The sequence below is a fragment of the Theropithecus gelada genome, chromosome 8 (assembly GCF_003255815.1).
Source record: "Theropithecus gelada isolate Dixy chromosome 8, Tgel_1.0, whole genome shotgun sequence".
NCBI lineage: Eukaryota > Metazoa > Chordata > Mammalia > Primates > Cercopithecidae > Theropithecus > Theropithecus gelada.
Window position 1 is genome coordinate 136,956,853 of NC_037676.1, and position 25,805 is coordinate 136,982,657.

The following is a 25,805-nucleotide window of genomic DNA, read 5'->3' on the forward strand; positions in this document are numbered from 1 at the left end:
CCAAAGAGCCTGTCCGGAGATGAGAGCAGAGATGATGGCCTGAGACACAGGTCTGCAGAGGAGTCAGGCCAAGCAGGTATGAGACCATCACTGACTAGACACGGCCAACAACAGAGACAGGGGAGGCAGATGTGCCCCCAAGGGAGCAAGGACAGGTCTGATGGGCAGGATCAAGTGGTTTTGGGCAGGATGTCAGCATGCAGATGCCTACCAGGAGAAGGCAGCGCAAGACAGGGTGGGGTTCAGCTACAGTAGGGCAGAGAAGTGGGGTCAGCACCCAAGGAGGAGCATCAAGCCTAAAGATGGAAAGTGTCAAGAAGCCAAATCCTTCCAAAGGCCCTGGCTAAGTCCATCCAAGTAGCTATCACAAAATGCCACAACTGGGTGGCTTATTAACAGAATTGTATTTCTCACAGTTCTGGAGGCTGGGAAGTCTGAGATAGAAGCACAGCAGAATCAATGCCTGGCGGTGAGGGCCGCTTCCTGGTTCATAGCTGGTGCCTTCTTGCTATGTCGTCACATGGTGGAAAGGGCAAGGTAGCTCTTTGGGGTTTCTTTCATAAAGGCACGAATTCCATTCACAAGGGCCCCACCCTCATGACCTGACCACCTCCCAAAGGCCCCACCTGCTAGGCCATCACATTGGAGGGTAGGTTTTGATCTATGAATTTTAGGGGGAAACAAACATTCAGCTCATAGCAAGCAACAAACAGAAGACCGAGTCCTTAGTGACAGAGAAAGCCCTTAGGGAGAAGGTGGAAGAGAAGAGGGGCTGCTCCTGAAAAACGCAGCAAGAATGGGGAGGGCAGGCACTGGATCCAGCCATGAGGAAGATACTGGTAACCTCAGAAAGTGAGATTTCCCTAACATGGCCACAGAGATGCCCAAGGTGGCTGAGATCAAGGCAGGGATGTTCAGAAAGCAGGCACCCTCATCAGGCCTGGGGAAGGTTTGCTCTAACAAAAGGAAGCATCCTTTGGCCGTCTGGGTGACAATGGTCAACGCCAAGCACTGGCTACACCGGACAAATGACTTTTACCAGCTGACAGTCTTCCAAGCCTTTAAGTAAAAGGCCAGCATCATATTCAAATTACAAAATAATAAAAGGTCTGGTCAGCAGGGAGGAGAGCGGGCAGAGAGAGTGTGCAGAGAGCGTGTAAAAAGGCCAGTGGGGAGGCAGCTCAGTGTGTCCTAAGCCTCCACATCTCTCTGGCCTGCAAGGCAGCCTCTTTTGGGTCATCCACCCACAGAGGACTGCTCAGAGATTTTCCGGGGGTCTGGCTTTCGGGACCAGCCCAATGCCCAAGACCACTTCTCCCTACAAAGCTGCTCTGCAGCAGACACACATGCACAGACATACACAAGGGTGGTAGAGGCTGCCGCTCTCATGAACAAATACTGCCATGGCAAAGGGGCCAAGAGCCTCAAAGACACTCGCTCATAACTTCTGACCGGTGGTTTTCCTCCTTGAGATCCTGCCTTCGTGATCATCCAAAATGAGAACAGGGATTGTGCACTAAGATACTCAACACACAAGTACTTATAATAGCAAGTTCCCAGAAGCGACCGAAGTGCTCAGCAGTGGACAAATCCTGACACTCACAAAACAAATTATGATACAGCCACTGAAAATCATATTTCAAAGAATACTGAATGGCACAGGGAAACACTCATAATGAACACTAAGTTTTAAAGAATGGAATACTCAGCTATTTGGTATGAATACAATTTTATTATTAATGGATAGATATTATTTATGAATAGATGGAAGGAAGGAAAGCCGGCCAGGATGAAAGGAAATACACCAAAATTTTCACTGTGAAACTTTAAAAAATAACTTCTGCCTGTAATCCCAGCACTTTGGGAGGGCAAGGTGGGCAGATCACGAGGTGAGGAGTTTGAAACCAGCCTGGCCAAGATGGCAAAACCCCGTCTCTACTAAAATTACAAAAAATTAGCTGGATGTGGTGGCGTGCACCTATAATCCCAGCTACTCGAGAGGCTGAGGCAGGAGAATTGCTTGAACCTGGGAGGTGGAGGATGTAGTGAGCTGAGATCGTGTCACTGTACTCCAGCCTGGGTGACAGAGCAAGACTCTGTCTCAAAATAATAATAATAATAATTAATAATAACATCTGTATTTTCTACAACAAGACTAAATAACATTTAAAAATCAGAAAGACTGCTAGGCCTTCTAAAAACAAGGTGAAGGATAACACAGCAGATCCAACACGGTTCAGCAGGATCCACTCTAAGCTGCTCAGGCAAGGATGGCGTCTTATTCAAGTCCAAGCAAGGATGGCATCTTATTCAAGTCCATGTCCCCAGCCTGGCACATGATAGGTGTTCAACTAATGAGGAAGCTGAGTCGCACACTGCAAATCATAAAGACCGCGAGCAGAGGAAAGGGGAAAGCCTTGGCTGAGGTGCTTGGGAAATTACGGGAGAAGGCACTTGAATGGATCTTGAAAGGCAGCCAGACCTGCACAGGAGGTCACGGGAGGGGCTCCCAGACTCCAGAGTGCATCAGGCATGGGCTCTACCCCCGACCCCACCCCACCCCTACGAACACTTCCTCATTCAATGCCCCACCTCTCTGTTGGCCAGCCCATGATCCCCATTCTACAATACAGGATGGAGGGTCAGAGGAGCTGGCCTCCCCTCAGCCAGGGAAGTGCAGCGGCAAGCAGAACCGGGATCTCCCTGACCCAGGCCCAGGGCTCCACGGTGCTACATGGCCTGTGCAGGGTCAGCGCCAGTGAAGAACATATGGCCACACAAAGCCCACGAGACCACAAAAACTCCCCAAGGGAGCAGGGGTCTTGGTCACAGGGCTGGTCCTGACAGCCAGGCTCCCCAGGGGGCGCTCTGTGTTGCTCCTATCATTGCAATCTCAAATTTAAAAGCAGCCTGTTCCAAACCCCAGAGCAGAGAGCATGGTGCACCCTTTTCAACAGAACCTATGAGTGCCTCCCAGGCCTCCCACAGGGAGGGCAGCTGCACTCATTGGGGACGTTCATAAAGCCGCATATAAACGGCAAAATGCCAAAGCACACGGAGAGGGCACGGAGTCAGGCAGCATCCCCCAAATATTAAGAATTGTTAATCCATCAAAATAACAACAAAGGAGGCACTTTTGTTTTCTATAGTGGACTAATATGAAAAAAATATTATCTTGCACCCTGAAATATACTCATAATTATGTTGTCAGCTAATCCTGATGAAGATGCTATAATTTGGATGCATTTTTAGGTCCAATTACTGTGCACTCAACCTTATCAAAAGAATTCAAAGGGAAAATGACATATTCAGCACAAAGAAAATCACGAAAGTTTGGGGTTTGAGCATTCAATTCCTACTAACTGTTTCCCAGGTTTTAGCCAGCTACTCTGTACTATTAAAGTGGAAAATCCTAAAATAACTGTACTAATAAGTCCTCATTTCTGATCTCTGATTTGTAAACATTCCCAGCCAAGAACAGTCAGGTCCTGTCTGCAACCTCTGACCCCCCTGCCTGCTCTGGGACCCTGGGACAAGCAAGGTGTTTTGACCCAACTCCTTCCAGAAGGCAGCTGTGAACTGGAATCTGAATTCATAGGCCCCGAGGTGGAGACTGAGTCCCTTGCACTGGGAAGGTTCCTGGATGCAGCAGAAGGTGGCCGGTGCTCAAGCCATGGGCCGCAGACATGATCAGCTGAAGCTGGCCTGCTCTGAGGGACCCCTCCCCAACTTTCAGGCCCTCAAGGAAAGGGGTGATGAGGGTCAGTTGGGCCTTGAGCTGGAGTCACAGATGCTCACAGCCAGCTCACATCCAGCCGGCTCACAGGATGCTCTGGCACCCTGTACACGAGGCAGAGTGTCCTCCTCCTGCTGCTGCTGTCCTCTGTACGTCCACCTGGCGGGAGTCTCAAGGGCAGGATGAGTGGAACAAGACAGGGTTCAGGCATTATGGGGTCCCCCATCAGCCCTTACACCAGCTGTTAATATTTCCATTATTGTTTATTATAAAAGGTACACAGGAGTACATGTTGATGGTAACAGTAAACAAAATAGCAGTCTATAGAATACAGACAACCCCCGAGCATCCCCTCTGAGAGTCAGAGCATCACTGAGCATAGTGTGGTGCCTACATCCTTCCAGACCTTCTGCTGTGCATTATAGACAGAGAGAGATGGACAGGAACAGGGACGAATATCACCTTCAGAGCAGCAAAACCTTGTACAAACCCTTCCCCACGGGGGTCCCCAGAGCCCTGTGCCCCTCCATACCCCTCTGCCTCCCTTGAGGTCCTGCAGGCTGGGCTTGACACAGAAGGACAGCAGAGGAGATCATTGGTATTGTTGAGGGTCTCAGGGGCCCCAAGTAAAAACTCAAAATACACTACCCAGCAGTGAACAGAGCACCCCTTCCCATTCCCAGCTGGGCAGAGCCAAGACTTTCACCAGCATTCAGCAGTAATGAAGCTATCCCTGCACACTGAAGTGTCACTGGAGGCCCCATGGAGGGTAGTACTAAGGCACCCTTGCCCCTTCTAGCTAGGATTGGTATCAGCAGCAGAGGTCCAGCTGGGAGCCTGAACTCCCACCCCCATCCACCAGTAATGAGGTGCACTTTTCTACAGGCATCAAAGAGACTGAGTGGGGAACCTGAACTTCCACCCCACACTGGCAGTAATAAGGCAGTACCCCCTCGTCCCCACCAGAGCAGTGTCAGATGGAGCCTGCTAAAACCGAAGATTTAAATAAGATCCAGACCTTCGTAACATAATATTGAAAATGCCCAAGATTCGATTAAAAATCATTCCTCATGATTTTCCAAGACCAGGAAAATATCAATTGTAATGAGAAAAGACAATTAACAGACACCAATACTAGGTGGCACAGATGTCAGAATTAACTGATAAGGACTTAAAGTAGCCATCACAAAAATGCCTTCATGATAAAGGACAAGCCTCTCTACAACAAGCAAAAAAACACTGCATCTCAGAAAAGAAATCAGAGATATAAAGAAAACACAAATGAAAATTTTAGAACAGAAAAATACAGCAACAACAAAACTTTCAATGGATGGGCTCAAAGCAGAATGAAAAGGAGAGAAAAATAACAAAGAAAAGAGATTGAAAAAGAAAAGAACAGAGCCCCCAAGGACCTGTGGGACTATCACAAAAGATTAACATTTGTGACATGAGTCCCAAAAAAAGAAAAAGAGAATAGAACTGGGCAAGTATTCAAAGAAATTACAGCTGAAAACTTCCCAAATTTGACAAAAGATATAAATCCACTAATTCAAGAAGCTGAGCAAACCCCAGACAGGATAAATCCAAAAAAATCCATGCCAAGTACAGCCATAAAAAAGTATGAGTTCATGTCCTTTGAAGGGACATGGATGAAGCTGGAAACCATCATTATCAGCAAACTAACCAGGAACAGAAAACCAAATACCACATGTTCTCACTCATAAGTGGGAGTTGAACAATGAGAACACACGGACACAGGGAGGGGAACATCACACACTGGGGCCTGTTGGGAGCTTGGGGGAAAGGGGAAGGAGAACATTAGGACAAACAGCTAATGCATGCCGGGCTTAAAACATAGATGACAGGTTGACAGGTGCAGCAATCCACCGGGGCACATATATACCTGCATAACAAACCTTCACGTTCTGCACAAGTATCCAAGAACTTAAAGTAAAATAATTTAAAAAAAGAAATCCATGCCAAGACACATCATAATCAAATCTCTGAAAACTAAAGACAAAGAGAAAATGTAAAAGTAACAAGAAAAAAAGTCTACAGAGGAAAATTATGTGAATGACAGCAGATTTATCATCAGATACAATGGAACCCAGAAGGAAATGGCACAGCATTTTCAAATGTTGAAAGAAAAGAACTGTCCGCCTAAAATTCCACGTCCAGTGAAAATACCCTTCAGGAATGGAGGGGAAATCAAGACATTCTCAAAGGAAGAAAAATTGGCGTAATTTGTCACCAGTAGATATCACCTAATAGAATGGCTACAGGAAGTTTCCTAAACAGGAAAAAAATATAAAAACAATAAATCTTAGAACATCAAAAAGAAAGAAAGAAGAAAGGAAAGTATAAAAATAGGGGTAAATACACCAGACTTTCCTCTTAGGTTTTCTAAATTACGTTTGACAGTTGAAACAAAAAGTCTATCTCTGTGGGAAGTAGTTCTCAATGTATGCAGAAGAAATACTTACAACAATTATACCATGAATGGGGAGGGGGTCCTCTCAAACTTCTGCTCTGAGATGTTGATAAAGAACCTTCATAAGTTGACTATCAACGCTTGTACTGAATTCCCTTCCCTTCTACCACAGGTTCACCCCAACAATAGGATATAAGAGCAACGATCCTCAAGTAAATCAGAGATGACTTGCTTTACAAGAAGAGAGGAGTAAAAACATTGCTATCTATGCAGAAAGGAAGAATGGCAAAATTGAGACACCCATTACTCAGCATAGTTCCTAGGCTTGAAAGAGAACTAACAAACACTCGGCTTAAGGGACGTCAGAATGAACGAAGAAGTGAACCACTCCAATGTTGCTGCAGTTTCCGCATATTTAACAGATAGGATCCTTCTGGGAATGCTAGAATCAGGGATTATGACACCAAGTCACTTCAGCCTTAAACCTTATTCTTGTGCTTTTCTTTCTTGCTGGTAATTTTACATAAAAGGATATATAGCTAGAATAGACTATATACCAATAATTTTGATAATGAATTCTATGATGTGTTTTGTCTTCTTGTATCTTTTTTCCTTCCTACCATGATACCAGTAATTTATAAGTGATCTGTGTAGTTTAAATGTATTTGAATAACCTCAGTATATTTTAGCTCTACTCACTGATTTGACCTAAAAAAGCACCAAAAGGACATAAGTATTCCCATGTATTTTAGAAGCCTAAAGTCAGTGACAGGAAACCCAACATCAAGAATTTGAACCAGGCCAGGCACAGTGGCTCACACCTGTAATCCCAGCACTTTGGGAGGCCAAGGCAGGCAGATCACCTGAGGTCAAGAGTTCAAGACCAGCCTGGCCAAATGGTGAAACCCCGTCTCTACTAAAAATAGGAAAAACTAAGGTAGCTGGCAAGATGGCCGAATAGGAACAGCTTCAGTCTGCAGCTCCCAGCGAGATCAAAGCAGAAGGCAGCTAATTCCTGCATTTCCAACTGAGGTACCCAGTTCATCTCATTGGGTCTTGCTGGATAGTGGGTGCAGCCTACAGAGAGTGAGCCAAAGTAGGGTGGGGCATCGCCTCACTGGAAAGTGCAAAGGTCAGGAGATTTTCCCTTTTCTAGCCAAGGGAAGCCGTGAGAGACTGTACCAGGAAGAACAGTGCATTCCAGCCCAGGTACTGCGCTTTTCCCATGGTCTTTGCAATTGGCAGACCCAGAGATTGTCTCCAGTGCCTGGCTCGGCAGGTCCCACCCCCAGAGCCCAGCAAGCTAAGATCCACTGGCTTGAAATTCTGGCTTGAAATTCTCACAGTCTGAGGTCAACCTGGGACACTAGAGCTTGGTGGGGAAAGGGGCATCGCCATTGCTGAGGCCTGAGTAGGCAGTTTTACCCTCACGGTGTAAACAAAGCTGCCAGGAAGTCTGAACTGGATGGACCCCACCACAACTCCCTGGGACAGAGCACCGGGGGGAAGGGGCGGCTGTGGGTGGAGCCTCAGCAGACTTAAACGTCCCTGCCTGACAGCTCTGAAGAGAGGAGCAGTTCTCATAGCACAGTGTTTGAGCTCTGATAATGGACAGACTGCCTCCTCAAGTGGGTCCCTGACCCACCGTGTATCCAGACTGGGAGACACCTCCCAGTAGGAGTCAACAGACACCTCATACAGGAGAGCTCTGGCTGGCATCTGGCAGCTTCCCCTCTGGGACGAAGCTTCCAGAAGTAAGAACAGGCAGCACTCTTTGTTGTTCTGCAGCCTCTGTTGGTGATACCCAGGCAAACAGGGTCTGGAGTGGACCTCCAGCAAACTCCAGCAGACCTGCAGCAGAGGGACCTGTTAGAAGGAAAACTAACAAACAGAAAGGAATAGTATCAACATCACCAACATCAAAGACCAAAGGTAGATAAACCCACAAAGATGGGGAGAAACCAGCGAAAAAAGGCTGAAAATTCCAAAAACCAGAACACCTCTTCTCCAAAGGATCACAACTCCTGGCCAGCAAAGGAACAAAACTGGACGGAGAATGAGTTTGACAAATTGACAGAAGTAGGCTTCAGAAGGTGGGTACTAACAAACTCCTCCGAGCTAAACCTTTAGGAGCGTGTTCTAACCCAACGCAAGGAAGCTAAGAACCTGCAAAAAAGGTTAGACAAATTCCTAACAAGAATAACCAGCTTAGAGAAGAACATAAATGGCCTGATGGAGCCGAAAAACACAGCATGAAAATTTCATGAAGCATACACAAGTATCAATGGCCAAATCAATCAAGCAGAAGAAAGGGTATTAGAAATTGAAGATTAACTCAATGAAATAAAGTAAGAAGACAGGATTAGAGAAAAAGAGTGAAAAGAAGTGAACAAAGCCTCCAAGAAATACGGCACTATGTGAAAAAACCAAATCTATGTTTGATTGTTGTACCTGAAAGTGATAGGGAGAATGGAACCAAGTTGGAAAACACTCTTCAGGATATTATCCAGGAGAACTTCCCAATCTAGCAAAGCAGGCCAACATTCAAATTCAGGAAATACAGAGACCACCACAAGAATATTCCTTGAGATGAGCAACCTCAAGACACATAATCGTCAGATTTACCAAGGTTGAAATAAAGGAAAAAATGTTAAAGACAGCCAGAGAGAAAGGCTGGGTTACCCACAAAGGGAAGCCCATCAGACTAACAGTGGATCTCTCAGCAGAAACCCTACAAGCCGGAAGAAAGTGGGGGCCAATATTCAACATTCTTAAAGAAAAGAATTTTCAACCCAGATTTTCAAATCCAGCCAAACTAAGCTTCATAAGTGAAGGAGAAATAAAAGCCTTTACAGACAAGCAAATGCTTAGAGATTTTGTCACCACCAGGCCTGCCTTACAAGAGCTCCTGAAGGAAGCACTAAACATGGAAAGGAACAACCGGTACCAGCCACTGCAGAAACAGGCCAATTTGTAAAGACCAAAGACTATGAAGAAACTGCATCAACTAATGGGCAAAATAACCAGTTAGCATCATATGACAGGATCAAATTCACACATAACAATATTAACCTTAAATGTAAATGGGCTAAATGCCCCAATTAAAAGGCACAGACAGGCAAATTAGATAGAGTCAAGACCCATCAGTGTGCTGTATTCAGGAGACCCATTTCATGTGCAAAGACACACATAGGCTCAAAATAAAGGGATGGAGGAAGATCTACCAAGCAAATGGGAAACAAAAAAAACCAGGGGTTGCAATCCTATTCTCTGATAAAACAGACTTTAAACCAACAAAGATCAAAAGAGACAAAGAAGGCCATTACATAATGGTAAAGGGATCAACACAACAAGAATAGCTAACTATCCTAAATATATATGCATCCAACACAGGAGCAAGCAGATTCATAAAACAACTTCTTAAAGACCTACAAAGAGACTTAGACTCCAACACAATAACAGTGGGAGACTTTAACACCCCATTGTCAATATTAGACAAATCAATGAGACAGAAAATGAACAAGGATATCCAGGACTTGAACTCAGCTCTGGACTAAGCGGACCTAATAGACATCTACAGAACTCTCCACCCCAAATCAACAGAATAAACATTCTTCTCAGCACCACACTGCACTTATTCTAAAACTGACCACATAATTAGGAGTAAAACACTCCTCAGCAAATGCAAAAGAATGGAAATTATAACAGTCTCCCAGACCACAATGCAATCAAATTAGAACTCAAGATTAATAAACTCACTCAAAACCACACAACTACATGGAAACTTAACAACCTGCACCTGAATGACTACTGGGTAAATAATGAAATAAAGGCAGATACAAAGATGTTCTTTGAAACAAGTGAGAACAAAGACACAACGTACCAGAATCTCTGGGACACATTTAAAGCAGTGTGTAGAGGGAAATTTATAGCACTAAATGCCCACAAGAAAAAGCAGGAGAGATCTAAAATTGACACCCTAACATCACAATTAAAAGAACTAGAGAAGCAAGAGCAAACAAATTCAAAAGCTAGCAGAAGACAAGAAATAACTAAGATCAGAGCAGAACTAAAGGAGACAGAGACACGAAAAACCCTTCAAAAAAAATCAATGAATCCAGTAGCTGGTTTTTTGAAAAGATCGACAAAATAGATAGACTGCTAGCCAGATTAATAAAGAAGAAAAGAGAGAAGAAACAAATAGACACAATAAACAATGATAAAGGGGCTATCACTACTGATCCCACAGAAATACAAACTACCATCAGAAAATACTATAAACACCTCTAGGCAAATAAGCTAGAAAGTCTAGAAGAAATGGACAAATTCCTGTACACATACATCCTCCCAAGACTAAACCAGGAAGAAGTCGAATCCCTGAATAGAACAATAACAAGTTCTGAAATTGAGGCAGTAATTAATAGCCTACCAACCAAAAAAATCCAGGACCAGATGGATTCACAGCCAAATTCTACTAGAGGTGCGAAGAGGAGCTAGTACCATTCCTTTTGAAACTATTCCAAACAATAGAAAAAGAGGGAACGCTCCCTAACTCATTTTATGAGGCCAGCATCATCCTGATACCAAAACCCAGCAGAGACACAACAACAACAACAAAATTTTAGGCCAATATCCCTGATGAACACTGAAAAATCCTCAATAAAATACTGGCAAACCAAATCCAGCAGCACATCAAAAAGCTTATTCACCACAATCAAGTTGGCTTCATCCCTGGGATGCAAGGCTAGTTCAACATACGTAAATAAATAAATGTAATCTATCACATTAACAGAACCAATGACAAAAACCACATGATTATCTCAACAGACACTGAAAAGGCCTTTGACAAAATTCAACAGCCCTTCATGCTAAAAACTCTCAATAAATTAGGTATCAATGGGACATATCTCGAAATAATAACAGCTATTTATGACAGACCCACAGCCAATATCATACTGAATGGGCAAAAACTGGAAGCATTCCCTTTGACAACTGGCACAAGACAAGGATGCCCTCTCTCACCTCTCCTATTCAACATAGTATTGGAAGCTCTGGCCAGGGCAATCAGGCAAGAGAAAGAAATAAAGGGTATTCAATTAGGAAAATAGGAAGTCAAATTGTCTGTTTGCAGATGACATGATTGTATATTTAGAAAACCACATTATCTCAGCCCCAAACCTCCTTAAGCTGATAAGCAACTTCAGCAAAGTCTCAGGATATAAAATGAATGTGCAAAAATCACAAGCATTCCTATACACCAATAACAGACAAAGAGCCAAATCATGAGTGAACTCCCATTCACAATTGCTACAAAGAGAATAAAATACCTAGGAATACAACTTACAAGGGATGTGAAGGACCTCTTCAAGGAGAACTACAAGCCACTGCTCAAGGAAGTAAGAGAGGACACAAACAAATGGAAAAATGCTCATGGATAGGAAGAATCAATATCGTGAAAATGGCCATAATGCCCAAAGTAATTTATAGATTCAATGCTATCCCCATCAAACTACCACTGACTTTCTTCATAGAATTGGAAAAACACTACTTTAAATTTCATATGGAACCAAAAAAAGAGCCCTAAAAGCCAAGACAATCCTAAGCAAAAAGAACAAAGCTGGAGGCATCATGCTACCTGATTTCAAACTATACTGCAAGGCTACAGTAACCAAAACAGTATGGTACTGGTACCAAAACAGATATATAGACCAAGGGAACAGAACAGAGGCCTCAGAAATAACACCGCACATCTACAACCATCTGATCTTTGACAAACCTGACAAAAACAAGCAATGGGGAAAGGATTCCCTATTTAATAAATGGTGTTGGGAAAACCGGCTATCCATCTGTGGAAAGCTGAAACTGGATCCCTTTCTTACACTTTATATAAAAATTAACTCAAGATAAATTAAAGACTTAAATGTAAGACCTAAAACCATAAAAATCCTAGAAGAAAATCTAGGCAATACCATTCAGGACATAGGCATGAGCAAAGACTGCATGAGTAAAACACCAAAAGCAATGGCAACAAAAGCCAAAATTGACAAATAGGATCTAATTAAACTAAAGAGCTTCTGCACAGCAAAAGAAACTATCATCAGAGTCAACAGGCAATCTACAGAATGGGAGAAAAATTTTGCAATCCGTCTGAAAAAGGGCTAATATTCAGAATCTACAAAGAACTTAAACAAATTTACAAGAAAAAAACAAACAACCCCATCAAAAAGTGAGTGAAGGATATGAACAGACACTTCTCAAAAGAAGATATTTATGCAGCCAACAAATGTGAAAAAAATGCTCATCACTGGTCATTAGAGAAATGCAAATCAAAACCACAGTGAGATATCATCTCACACCAGTTAGAATGGTGATCATTAAAAAGTCAGAAAACAACAGATGATGGAAAGGATGTGAAGAAACAGGAACGCTTTTACGCTGTTGGTGGGAGTGTAAATTAGTTCAACCATTGTGGAAGACAGTGTGGAGATTCCTCAAAGATCTAGAACTAGAAATACCATTTGACCCAGCAATCCCATTACTGGGTATATACCCAAAGGATTACAAAACATTATACTGTAAAGACACATGCACACGTATGTTTATTACAGCACTGTTCACAGTAACAAAGACTTGGAACCAACCCAAATGCCCATCAATGATAGACTGGATAAAGAAAATGTGGCACATATACACCATGGAATACTACGCAGCCATGAAAAAGGATGAGTTCACGTCCTTTGCAGGGACATGGATGAAGCCAGAAACCATCATCCTCAGCAAACTAACACAAGAACAGAAAACCAAACACTGCATGTTCCCACCCATAAGTGGGAGTTGAACAATGAGAACACATGGACACAAGGCGGGGAACAGCACACACTGGGGCCTGTCAGGGGTTGGGGGTCGGGGGAGGGACAGCATTAGGAGAAATACCTAATGTAGATAACAGGTTGATGGGTGCAGCAAGCCACCATGGCACATGTATACCTATGAAACAAACCTGCACATTCTGTACATGTACCCCAGAACTTAAAGTCTAATTAAAAAAAAAAAAAAAAAGAAAAAAAATTAGCCAGGGGAGGTAGCGTACACCTGTAGTCTCAGCTACTTGGTTGGCTGAGGCAGGAGAAGCGTTTGAAACCAGGAGGTGGAGGTTGCAGTGAGCCATGATCACGCCACTGCACTCCAGCCTGGGCAACAGAGTCAGACTCTGTCTCCAAAAAAAAAAAAAAAAAAAAGAATTTGAAGCAAAGTCACTTGTGGGGAAAGAATGTAAAGAAAGCACTGGGTAGTTTGGCTAGAGCATAATAATTGGATTTTCTGGATTTCAAAAATTTGGATTGTAATAAAAAGAAACTTTGTGCTATTTTTACAATTTTCAGTACAAATAAATGTGTGTATTAAGAAACAATAAAATTAACATATTTGAGTACCTTTTTTAAAAAATGAGGGAGGGTAAAGGGATGTAAATGGCGGGAAGCTTTCTACACTTCACTCACACAGATCAAATGGCAACAAACAGTGCTGCATCTTGACTGCAGGAGTAATGACACAAATCTACACACAATAAAAATGGATTCAAACTATACACACACACTGCACCGGCACCAATTTCTTGGTTTAATATTGTATGACAGTTACATAAGATGTAATCATTAGGTTGGGATAATAAAAAAAAAAAGTTCTAGAGATCAACGGTGGTGATGGTTACATAACAACACTAATGTGCCTAATGCCACTAAACTATCTACCTAAAAATGACTAAAATGGTAAATTTTGTGTTGTGTATAGTTTATATTTATTTTAAAAATGTAAACCACTTTTGGGTAAACTGAGTAAAAGGCACGTGAGACTTCTGTATTATCTTTACAACTTCCTGTGAATCTGTAATTATTTCAAAATACACATTTAAAAAAACTGTGGCAAACAAAAAGAGTCTGTATCTTCTGGAACAAACAATAATTTTGAGAAGATCATGTACACTGCTAGGTGGCTTATCCATGATCCCAGTCCATCCCAACTACCCTGGAAGATATGTAAGGCTCAGAAAGGTAGAGGGAGGCAGCTCCCGGAGGCACACCCAGAATGCAGTGCAGTGAATGTGCCCATCTCTGAGCACTGGTGGGGAAGTTTGGGGTCTGAAGGGCTGGCTATGGACCCCACACCTTTGCCCAGTACCTTCTATGCCAGCTGGTGGGGAGGTCTGGGGTCTGAAGGGCTGGCTGTGTACCCCACACCTCTGCCCAGTACTCTCTATACCAGTTGGTGGGAAGAGGCAGGGTCTGAAGGGCTGGCTTTTGCCACACCTTTGCCCACTGCCTTTCATACCATCTATACTCATTACCTGCAGTAACAGCCTCACCAGCCCAATGCCAGCTTCCCCTTAGCGATGATGCTGCCGACACAGTAGGCACTCAACAAGTGCTAGATGATCTGATTATTACAAAATGATTAACCATTTATCAATGCCCTCAAGAAGACAAAATGCTACATTATGAGACTATTACACTACTCTGTTTAAAAGCCCCAGATTAAAAATCTCTTACTTCTTCTCCTTGATTAGTATAAATCATCCTCCCTGCTTTGTAACTATCTTTTACTTGGATTTATTAACTTTAGAGAGAGTCCAACAGCCAAAACTAAGACCCTATTAAATTATCTATCTTATGAGAAGAGGAGTAGGGTGGCAAATTCTGAGTTATACTTTTGTTTTCTTGTTTTTCATTTGTCCTTAAGTTATTAATTTCCTAAAGGCCAGCAGCTTCCCAATCGGAATGGAAATATTTTAACAACATAAAGCTGGATTGCTGTCACATCCAGCGTAAAGAATAGTCTCATACATGCAGATGAGTACAGTTTAAAATACCTTTTTTTATATATTCAGGAAAAGAGACTCAGGTTAGAACAAACATTTTCCTTCCATTTAGCTCATCTTGCAGAACTTTTAATCAGCTGTGAATAAACTATCAACTTCATTACCATCATCATACTTAGGGAAAACTTGCTGTAACCAAAACAATGGCATTGAAAGAGGAAGAAGCCAATGAGAAGGAAGGTTAAATTAATTAAACCCTCACCATGAGCCGGCACCACCAGAGGCTCATACGAGGCTTATTTAATTCTCACAACAATCCTGTGAAATAGGTTTTATTATTGTATTTCCTCAAATCTAAGACAACATCTACTTTAGGGAGCACGGATATTTTACATACCACTAAAAAAGATAAAAACGCTGCCAAATAAACTCAGACACACAAGTTTCTCACCATACCAACTGTAAGCTGCCTCCTGATCTTAGAGATGCTAAAATCTAAGTCTGGCCGGGCACAGTGGCTCACGCCTGTAATCCCAGCACTTTGGGAGGCTTAGACAGGCAGATCACTTGAGCTCAGGAGTTCGAAACCACCTAAGGGACATGGCGAAACCCTGTCTCTACCAAAAATACAAAAACTTAGCCAGGCGTGGTGGCGCCTACCCATAGTCACAGCTACTCAGGAGGCTAAGGTGGGAGGATCGCTTGAGCCTGGAAGGCGGAGGTTGCAGTGAGCAGAGATCGTGCCACTGCCCTCCACTGTGGGTGCAGAGTGAGACTTTGTCTCAAAAATAAAATAAAATAAAATAAAGTGTTTGAATCAATGAAGTTCAGTAGCATTTCCATATAACTGGGCAGGCTGGATGTGAGCTGGGGAGATCCTGGTTCCCAACCCCGGCTCCCTTCCCTGTAAGGCCCCTTTTCCCCAGCATGCCGTACACACTCAGGCTGTAAGCCCGGCTTCTGAGCTCACCTCTATGCCAGCACGACAGCCCTGCTTTCAAGGGAGAGGAGATAAACTTTTCCTGAGTACCAGAGGCTTTCGCGCTCCCTCTCACATTTGATCCGGACAAGCTGGGTTGCTGCTAGCCGTTAAGGCACCTCGGTGAGAACTGGACAAACGCATCCTTCCTTAAGACACTAGCACCCCCTGTCAGAAAATGGTCATAACATATTGAATTTGTTGGAACAATACACTTTGCAGTCATTTGTGGAAAACTCATAATAAACATACATATTCATTATGCGAAATGTGCCCTCTTAAAAAGTGGCTCCCTTGCGGGCATGGAGGATACAAGAAAAAAAAAAAGAGGTGGCTCCTTTGTGCAGTGTGTAACCTGCACAGCTGTACACAGTAGCTCTGCGAATGTGTCAGACAGAAAGATATGATTATCACACGTTACAGATAAGAAAGCTATAACTTGCCTAAGAATCAAATACAGGCCTGTATGGTTCCACAGCTACTTGATGAGTCACAAGGAGCTTAAAAATTAGGTAGGAAAGCAGGTTGTATGTGTGCACATCTACATATGAACATACTAACCACATGCCACAGGAGCATGTGCGGAGAAGGCAGAGATCTCTGTGGCTGGAGCACCTGGGAGAGGTTTGTCAGAAAAGGGGAAGTTGAACTGCTCCAGGAGGTGGCGAGACAGCTGGAGGAAGGAAAGGAAAAGGGAGTGGAAGCCACGCAGCCAGTGGGGTCAGAACCAAGAGCCTCACCTGCTGGAAGAGCCTTGAGTGTGGAGAGAGGACAGGTTAGAGGCAGGGCAGGCACACTGAGAGCTGCGGTGGCTCCTCCAAGAGCCCCCTACAGACCAGTACTTGGCCAGGAATGGATGCAAGAAGCTCCTGCTCCCTAGGCAGGAGGCCCATCCCAAAGGTCTGGAGACAGCGGGTGGGGGCACTTAGAAAGCCTGCCCTGTCTGATGCGGCAGCTGCCTCCCAGGTCCAGCCACTGGAGGCCCAAATATTGAACTTGTAGTTGGAATCCCTTGATTTTTAAGCACTGGCCATCAAATAAGATTTTTCTGGGAAAGAAAAAAAAGAAAAGGAAAAAACCTCTGCAGCCTCTGCAGACCAAACAAAGCAAATCTGCAGGTTAGGTCTGGCCTGCAGGTTGCCAATTTGCAATTTCTGATAAAAGGCTTTCCACTTGGGTGACTAGGGGAAAGTTGTTAACTTACAGGGGAAAAGCCAAGAAAACTGGTCTGAAAAAAAAACAGAGACACACAGACCACAAGACAGAGAAAGAGAGGGACATTGACAGGGATCGAGGAGAGGACCCAGCACCTTCTGCCCATCCACCCAGCTCCCTAACACCCCATACCAGTGCCTGGCTTGGGTAGATGGAAGACAATTAGTGTGATTTTGCTAGTTTAGAGATTTTCTCTGAGTTTTTCAGATCTTCCACAACAGGAATTACACATGTAATCCAAAAAAAACAAATAAATTTTTAAAAACACTTATATGGGTGTTAGAAATAAAGGGATAGCAACTGACAAAATAGTAAGATCTCCCTCTTAGGGGAGGAAGACTTACTGATCACCAGACCGCTTTGGCCTCAGACACGTCAACTTGTCTTGGTCAGGACCAAACACTCATTCAAGACCGAGATCAAGGCCAGGGCTGCCCATACCACAGGGACATGCCAGCTCTGGGCACAGCTGTTGGGTTCCTGGTATTTCTCTTTGACGTTGATTAGATGTTTGACTGTGCAGGGTAGGGATATGTCTTACATTTCTCCCTTCCTTTATGTAATAAAGATATGTTCATTGATAAAATGACCCAAAAAATAAAAGAAGACAGGAAACTAGTTTAACCGGCAGCAAGATAGATTTAGATTATGTGGGGAAAAGGCATTCTTGGCATAAAAGTTTCATTCATTGCAACGAGAAACTTGGTGAGTGTGGCAGGTGTGGGCAGCCTAGCCTGAAAGTGCCAGATTCCAGAGCTGCAAATGTGTGGGCTGGGTGTAAGGAGTGCCCAGGTGAGCAGATGGTCTGCCGGGGTTAGAGGAGGCCAGGCAGGAAAAGGCACAGGAGCTCCCAGAGCTGGTGTTCTACGAGTTTCCATGTGTCAGTCATGGGAAGGAGAGGAAGACATCAAGACTTCGTGGCACAATGTGGCACTCCCACCCTCCCCTGCCCCAGCCACCAGCTGCAGGGAGGTGCTTACGCTGCCTCCTATTGGTCACACATACATTCCTATTAGTGACCACACTGGAACCTCCCTGCTGTCCTGGGAAACAGCCGAGTACATGGTGTCATCCCCATCACCACCACCACCGTCAGCATCCCTTTTTTACAGAGGAGAAACCTGGGGCTCAGGTGAGTGAGTTGCCAAAGGAGCCCCCAGCCAGATGAATTAAAAAGCCAGAACTTAACCAAGACCCTCCAAGTCGACCAACACATCTGCCTACCCCCCTGGTGCCTAGCCCTGCCACGGGAAATCACTTGTTATTTCCTGTAATGCTCACAGAGAGCAATACTGTGAGGAATGCAAGTCTTGGTCTCCCCAGCCCACAGCCAGCGTCATGGTTAGAAGGACATTTCAAATGATTAATTACAATTAAGAAAAGGAGCTACATGGAGAAGGGGACTTTGCTGTGTTTGTTATAATTTACTACAGCAATTCATTTTGGGGAGCAACAGCGGGAAAATAACAGTATGCCAGATGTAAGTGATACCAACCCACCCAGACCACATACTTAATGAGCATGCCCACTGCACAGGTTGGCAGCAGGTCCAGAACCAGGGAACAGTGGACCACCAGGTAAGAGGCAGACAGGCTTTTAGCAAAACAACACTGGGAGTTACCGTCAGGCAGAAAGTACAGACCGTCATCGATGGGAGGGCAACATACACGTGCTAACACCACCCTCCGGTGGCCCATCAGGGCACTACATCTGAATGGCCATAATTGTAAAAAACATGGCTAGCGTTTACTGATTGCCTAACTCTTGGTTGGTGCCTTCCCCGCCACCCCACTTAACCTTCACATTAACCCAGTAAGTGAGGGGCTGCTGTTCCCATCTTAAGATGAGTTAACTGGGCCAGGTAGGGGATTACAAGGTGATACAGCAGGTGGACACACAGCAGGGCTGCAACCCAAACACACATCCTTGGCCCAGGACCAGACTCCGCTGTCCTTCCTAGGTGGAGTCGCTGCTGCTGCTGGTCCCCAGAGGGGGTGCAGTTGCCCTAACAGCTCAGATGCCCTGGCCAACCCCAGCAGGTAACTCAGACCAACTCTGACCACAGACTGGCCGCCAACTGGCCAATTCTCAACCTGAATAAGTTATTTTCAACTCTTATGGGGCTTTCCCGTGTATGCCCACATTTCTATGTGACAGAAATGGCATGGAGAGGAATAAACCTAACCCAGGGTCCAGGTGGCATGCATCCACTGACATGGCTACAAGGCAGGCACAACCACCCTGCCCTGAGTCCGGGTTATCCTGGGTTGGGGGCTGGGACCACAGACTTCTGGGGTGCAGGGGAGTTCTGCTTCCAGATGTGACACTGGTTACTCACTGGTTATGCAGTGAGTTCAGTTTGCGAACATTCACTAAGCTGTTTATCCTATGCATACTTCCCCACATGCATGTAACACAGTAACCTAAGAAAATGTGAACAGCAAATTTTAAAGGAAAAGATATAGGGAAAAAAACAATATTCTGATTCACAAGTGAACCTCTCATTTAAAACAATACAGATCAGGACACTACTTTGGCCCTCGTAGCTGTGTGACCCTGCGCACACATACTTAGCCTCTCTGAGCTTCAGCTTCCGTCTGCACAGGGCTGTAGGGAGGACCGCAGGACATCACGAAGACGACGTGCCTCACTTAGTACCTGGCCCCTCGGAGGCACCATTGTACACGCAGCAGTATGAGGGGTACCCGCCTGGTCAGGAGCCCAGGCCTCCGAGCTCCTTAGTGGCTCTCATACTTCCAGTGGATGGCTTCTGCACACGTCTCTGAATTTCTTTATCCCTCAGTGTCTCTTCTGAAAGAAGAGTAGCCCAAATTAAAAGTGGCCTTGGAGTGTTTGAAAGTGGAGCCTAGTCTTCAGGCCTTATGCAGAGGCTAACGTGCAGAGAGACAGAGACAGAATCTTGAACCAAAGCAAGGGTGTGGGGCAGACTCACCAGCACCCTCCTCCCCTTCATCCTGCAGGGACGCAATAGGAACCAACCCTCCTGCCTCCTGCGGCTCCCCTGCCCATAAATCATCCCCAAGGTGCCTCCCTCCCAGCTCTGAGGCTCAGTGGATTGAAGTTCCAATAAATGCACACCCCTAATTTGTGAAATGATTATCATGCATCTCATAAAATGCTGATGAACATGCCAAATCCCATAGCTCACACAGTTAACGTGTTTATTAAACGCAAGAGAGAAATCCCGTGGGTGTTTCTTTGCTGAAGCTGGATTAACAAAATAAAATGAGAAATACTCAGCATCAGCTATAATTAAGGCTGGGCCAACAGTTGCATTATAATTTTATGCATACACATCTCTTCCATGCTGAAGCTTGGCATAAATTCTTTTAAGTTATTTTTAAGCACTCTCAAAATGAGAGCCCCTGGGCAATGGAATATATTCACATTTAACACAATAATCATAGCTTTAAAATGTGGCCCTCAGGAAAGCAACACAAATCATTTTACATAACCAGGAACAGCCCCCCACCCTGAGAGCAGATGTGTGGGAAGGGCTCAGGGTATAGGAACACCCCCTGCCCCACTGCAGACCCTGGACAGCACAGCTCCCCACTGACAAACTGACGAGGTGGCCCTGAGGAGCCTCCTACCCACAGCTCTCATGCGATGCCTCTAAGTAACCAAGTCTCTGTGGTCATTTCCACATCAAAAGTAAAAGGAGCAAAATCCTCTCCCATTTTCTAGTGTATTGGGGAGAAATAGCAATGCCCATCACCACCGCACGTCTGGGTTGCCAGCTGTTGGTCTGTGTTGCTTTAGCGTATTTCGGTTCCTCTGTGGGGTCGGTCTACCTCTCATCTCGCTTCTGAAGTAAAGGGCCGCCTGAAAGCCAGCTTCAGCACTGAGCTCGGGTCAGAAGCCCCAGGTTCAAACACCATGGCAAACCCCATGGCATCACCACTTCCATGTGACTGGAGCCACCTTTCCCTTCCTGAATCTGTATGGACTCAGCTCAAAAATGGAGATAACCACAGCTGCCCGGGTAAGAATGATGGGCGGTGGGGGGATCTTGTGGTGGGGGTCTTCGGTAGGGGAATACTGGGAAAAGGCCTTGTAGGCTGCTAAAAACAGTGTCAATGCTGAAGAGAACAGAGAAATTTTTAAATGCAGAAACGTTCAGCTGGATAGCTAAAGCTACCTACTGGGTCCCTAGTTGCTTCTGCTATCCTCTAACACACATCTATACAAATACACAAACACACACGTAAACATACACATACACACATGCACCCACAAAACACGCATGCGTACATACACAAATGCACATACAAGCACACATGCACACACAAACAGACACACACTTTCTTTGGGGAAACCAAGGACACAGGCAATTCAGAAGCTTTTTGAGAGGCAATATAAACAACACAGCACCAATAATGACAGCAAGTAGAAATGAGGGATCCAAATCCCAAGAACCGAGAAGAGAACGAGCCACGAGGAAGGGGAGAAGAAGGTGGGGGAGACAACGGGAAGAAAAGGAGCCAGGACTTGGGTTTCCAGAGTTTGAGCCACAGCAGGTACTTGGAGGAGCTGTCGAGCCCTGGGAGGGAGCAGAAAATTGCCACCCAGTTCCAGCTCTGGAAACACAACACTCGTTCGGGGTCCCACATGCCACCTTCGACCTCTGCCCTCTCCCTCAGGGGCCTCAAATTCTACCCGCATTTTCTATCCCATTGCATCCTCAACCCATCAAGAGAAGGAAGAGACCAAATAACAGCTTGCTGCAGCCTCAGGGAACCGAGAGCTGCAGTAGGTGGGATTCAACCCGTTTGTTCATTAGACGTGTCCAGCCATGGTTTCCTCACTCTGCTTCCTGGGGTTTTCAAGATGCAGGGAGTTTATTCCAGTGAAGCACCAAACACAGTGCCTGGCACATAGCAGATGAAGGTGCTGCCTGCACTTTTCCCTGTTTCTGCAGTTTACTAACATCACACTGAGATAGAAGGCAGGCAGGATTCAACTCCGGACCAGACTGAAGCCTGGTCAAAACTGGGAAGAGGGGCCCAAAGCACCTCTCACTGCCCATCACCATAATACACGCCCACCAGCACCATAACAGCTTACCATTGCAATGGCAACACCCAAAAGTTACTGCCCCTTCCTTGCCATGGCAACACCGGAAGTTACCACCCACTTTCTGGCTATTTCTGAATAACCTGCCCCTTAATTAGCACATCATCGCAAGTGGGTATAAATATGGCTGCAAAGCACTGCTACTCTTGGCGCTCTGCCTGCGGGGTAGCCCTGCTCCACGGGAGCGGTAACACTGTCACTGCCTCAATAAAGCTGTTTTCTACTACCACCGGCAGCTCACTCTTGAATTCCCTCCTGAAGGAAGCCAAGAACCTGCCCCGCATCAACACCATGGTGGGTGAGAATTCCTGCCAGACAAAACCCAAGTCCTTAGAAATGCTGACTCTACTAAGCCTCCTTCCCTTAATTCAGGGATGTTTTAATTCAACAAAGATGTGATTCGCATGTTACGATAGAGAGCAGAGGCAGCCATGAAAGAGAAAAACGAGTAGAATTTCCAGCGGTCAAGGTAGTCAATCTACCAGGCAAAATAGGCTTGAAAACAATATATAAGGCCGAATTCAGTCAACAGCTACTTTGTTCTTAAAAGGTGCTAGGCACTGCTCCTGGAGATGGCCTCCCTGCCAGGGACACTTCCTAGAGTGGAGGACACAGACAAATGTGTGACTCTGCGCAAGGACACGCACTCCAGCCCAGGTCTGTGAAAGCACGGGGCAAGAGGTTGGATGCTTTGTCCAGGCCAGTGCTGTCCAACAGATACACAGCATGGCCACTGATGTCATTTAAAATGTTCTGGTAGCCATATTAAAATAAAAAGAATCAAGAAAAAAATAATTTTAATGATGTTTTCTTTAATCTAGTATATCCAAAATAGAATCATTTAACTTATAATCAACTTTCAAAGATCAATGAGAAATTTTAAATTTTTGTACTAAGTCTTCAACAGCCAATGTGTTATTTTTCACCCACAGCACATCAAAGTTTGGACTAGGCACGAATCCAGTATTCACATTATTCCCAGAATACTGGGAAACTTTTTCCCTGCAGACGAGAGAGATGCAGTGCACGGGTTGTACTCCCTGACCTCCAGCAGGGTAGTAGAAGGCTTCCAACACTCCCAAACTCTTTGGGATTTACTGAGTTAGGAAAATCGAGACTAAGAATTAGCAGATTTAGAACCTGTAGACCACAGTCCCTGTCTGCACTGTTACAGGAGAGGCAGATGACGGACGAACATTTTCATTTATTATTGTCACAGGTTTAAAAGCTGACTGTGTGCTCAGGGATCCTGAGGTCCTTATCAAGGAGATAAAAAACAGGCTGGGCAGGAACTGGAGGCAGATGTGGAAAACATGCAAATTCAATTCCAAATGTTCGCTTTACAAAAGTCTGAGATTGGCCTCAGTTATATCAGTCTCAGTTACATAAAATGTTCTGATTTTCAAAATTAAATCCTGAAGAAAGAACTTCCCCTTAGTATTTAGATGTGTCTAAGGTCTTTTCAAATTCCAGAATAGAGCTTTAAATTTGAGGAAGGAGAGCCACTGGAAAAAGAAGAATTTTCCAAACCATCCCCTCAACTCATCCCCAGCCTACCAAAATGATCTGGCCCATTTTTCCTGGTAACCAAAATATAAAATAAATATTTAATGTATTATCCAAATATCTGGGCTGTTCAGTTTTTATTAGGAGAAAAGAGCAGAATTCTTTTCATTTATGTGCATTGGCCTCATAATTCAACACTAAATGAATGCCTGACATCTGTCACTCACCATGCTAGGTGCAATCAGAAATGAGGAAGACACAGACCCTCCCCTTCAGGAACACAAATAAGCAATTCCACTTTGTTTATGAGAATAATTTTACATGACTGTGGTGTTATTTACAATCTAGTTTTGTAGACTCTTGCTGTTGGAAAGGACAGAGTGTCCAAGTCCAGCTTCCCAGCCGGTGTCTAAACAAGGTCAGAAAGCCTTACCTGACCCTCCTCTTGATGCAGGGACATCACTGTGGGCAGCTGCCACCTGTGTTTACACCACTGGGAGCCTCAGAAAGGCTGCCCCCCTTCTCCTCACCACACTAGGCTAGTACAGCCTCAGGGTGTCCCTGGCAAGGCCAGTCTCTCCCATAGCCAAGTGCCGTAAGCATCTGAACAAGCTATCCAGTGGCCCTGGGCCTTCTCTCCTGCAGGCGTGGCATCCTGGCCCTTCAGCTCCATGCTCAGGCGGGGCCTGCACTGTGGTGGTCGCCAGGAGACCAGTCTCCACTGCAGCGGGCGCCTCCACAGACAGGGTATCTCCCAAGCCACCTGTAGCAGGACCATTCACACACATGTCCCCTAGGGGGCGATAAAAGACAAAAGAGAACTCCGGCCACAGGGCAGCTTGTTCTGGCCTGCAGGCTTGCAATTTTGCAAGGTGAGGAGGACGAGTAAGCAAGCACCTGCTCGCTGGTTTTCAGACTTTTTATTAATTCAGGAACCTCATTCTTCAAGTCTCAGCTCCGTCCTAGCTTTCTCAGAGAGACTTTTCGTAAATCCCCTTCAATATTAATGAGGTCTCTGATACTCCCTCCTGCTTATTTGCCTTGCAGTATGACCACAATTTGTAATCACGGATTTAATGCTGTGCTGGTTTAACCTGTCTCCCTCAATAGATTGTAAGCTCCAAAATCATCAATATCATTTATTTCAAAATATAGTAAAGTGCTTTAAAAGATCCATGTTAAAGCTATAAAAGATACTTATCTGCACTTCCTTTATCATGAAAACCAGAACATTTCCAGAGTGTTCACTTAAGAATCCCTGAGAATAATCTGAACTAACTGAACTAACTGAACCCTCCCAGGTTCAAGCGATTCTCCTGCCTCAGTCTCCCGAGTAGCTGGGATTACAGGCACCTGCCACCACAGCTGGCTAATTTTGTATTTTAGTAGAGACAGGGTTTCTCCATGTTGGTCATGGCTGGTCTCGAACTCCCGACCTCAGGTGATCTGCCCACCTCGGTCTCCCATAGTGCTGAGATTACAGACATGAGCCACCACACCGGCCTGAACTAAATCATTTTTTTCTAGAAAAAGATGGTGTGCCAAGAAAGAAAGATCAGGCTCAGGGTGGGAAAGCCCCCAGTCCAATCCCCAGCAGAGGAGAAAACCAACTTCTCTGACCCTCTGACTCCTCATCTATACAATGGGAATAAATGCAAATCAGAATGGTGGTTTGAAGGAAGAGAAACCAGAATCAAGACAAAGCACTAGAAGAAAGACGCTCGCTGGAGGGTTTCAGAATCCAGGTGTCAGCAGTGGTGCCCCATCCCTACCTCAATGGGGTAAGTCCCTTCAGGGCCACAGCCACCCAGGACTTCCACTCCTTCCTGGAAATTTACACCCTCAGCCCTCTGCCATTCCCTGTTCATGCCCCACAAACGAAAAGAAGTGAAACTCAGTCCTTTCACTGAAATACGCTCGCCTCCAAAATTCACCTAGTCAGAGGATGAAAGTAAGTAAAATAAACAAGTATGGGAGGAAATCCTAAAACAAAATACAAACAAACAAATGAACAAAACCATACTTT

General features: G+C 44.8%; 1 protein-coding gene across 7 annotated transcripts in view; it reads right to left on the reverse strand.

The window, feature by feature from the left end:
• Positions 1-25,805, reverse strand: part of ZFAT (zinc finger and AT-hook domain containing) — a 231,570-nt gene that overhangs the window by 185,915 nt on the left and 19,850 nt on the right. For 2 of the 7 annotated variants that reach the window (XM_025394841.1, XM_025394840.1), the window contains exon 2: positions 7,860-8,018. The exons of the other annotated variants lie outside the window; for them this stretch is intronic. The gene's annotated coding sequence lies outside the window, so the exon portion shown is untranslated. The remainder of the gene's footprint in view (positions 1-7,859; positions 8,019-25,805) is intronic. 7 annotated transcript variants of the gene reach the window in all.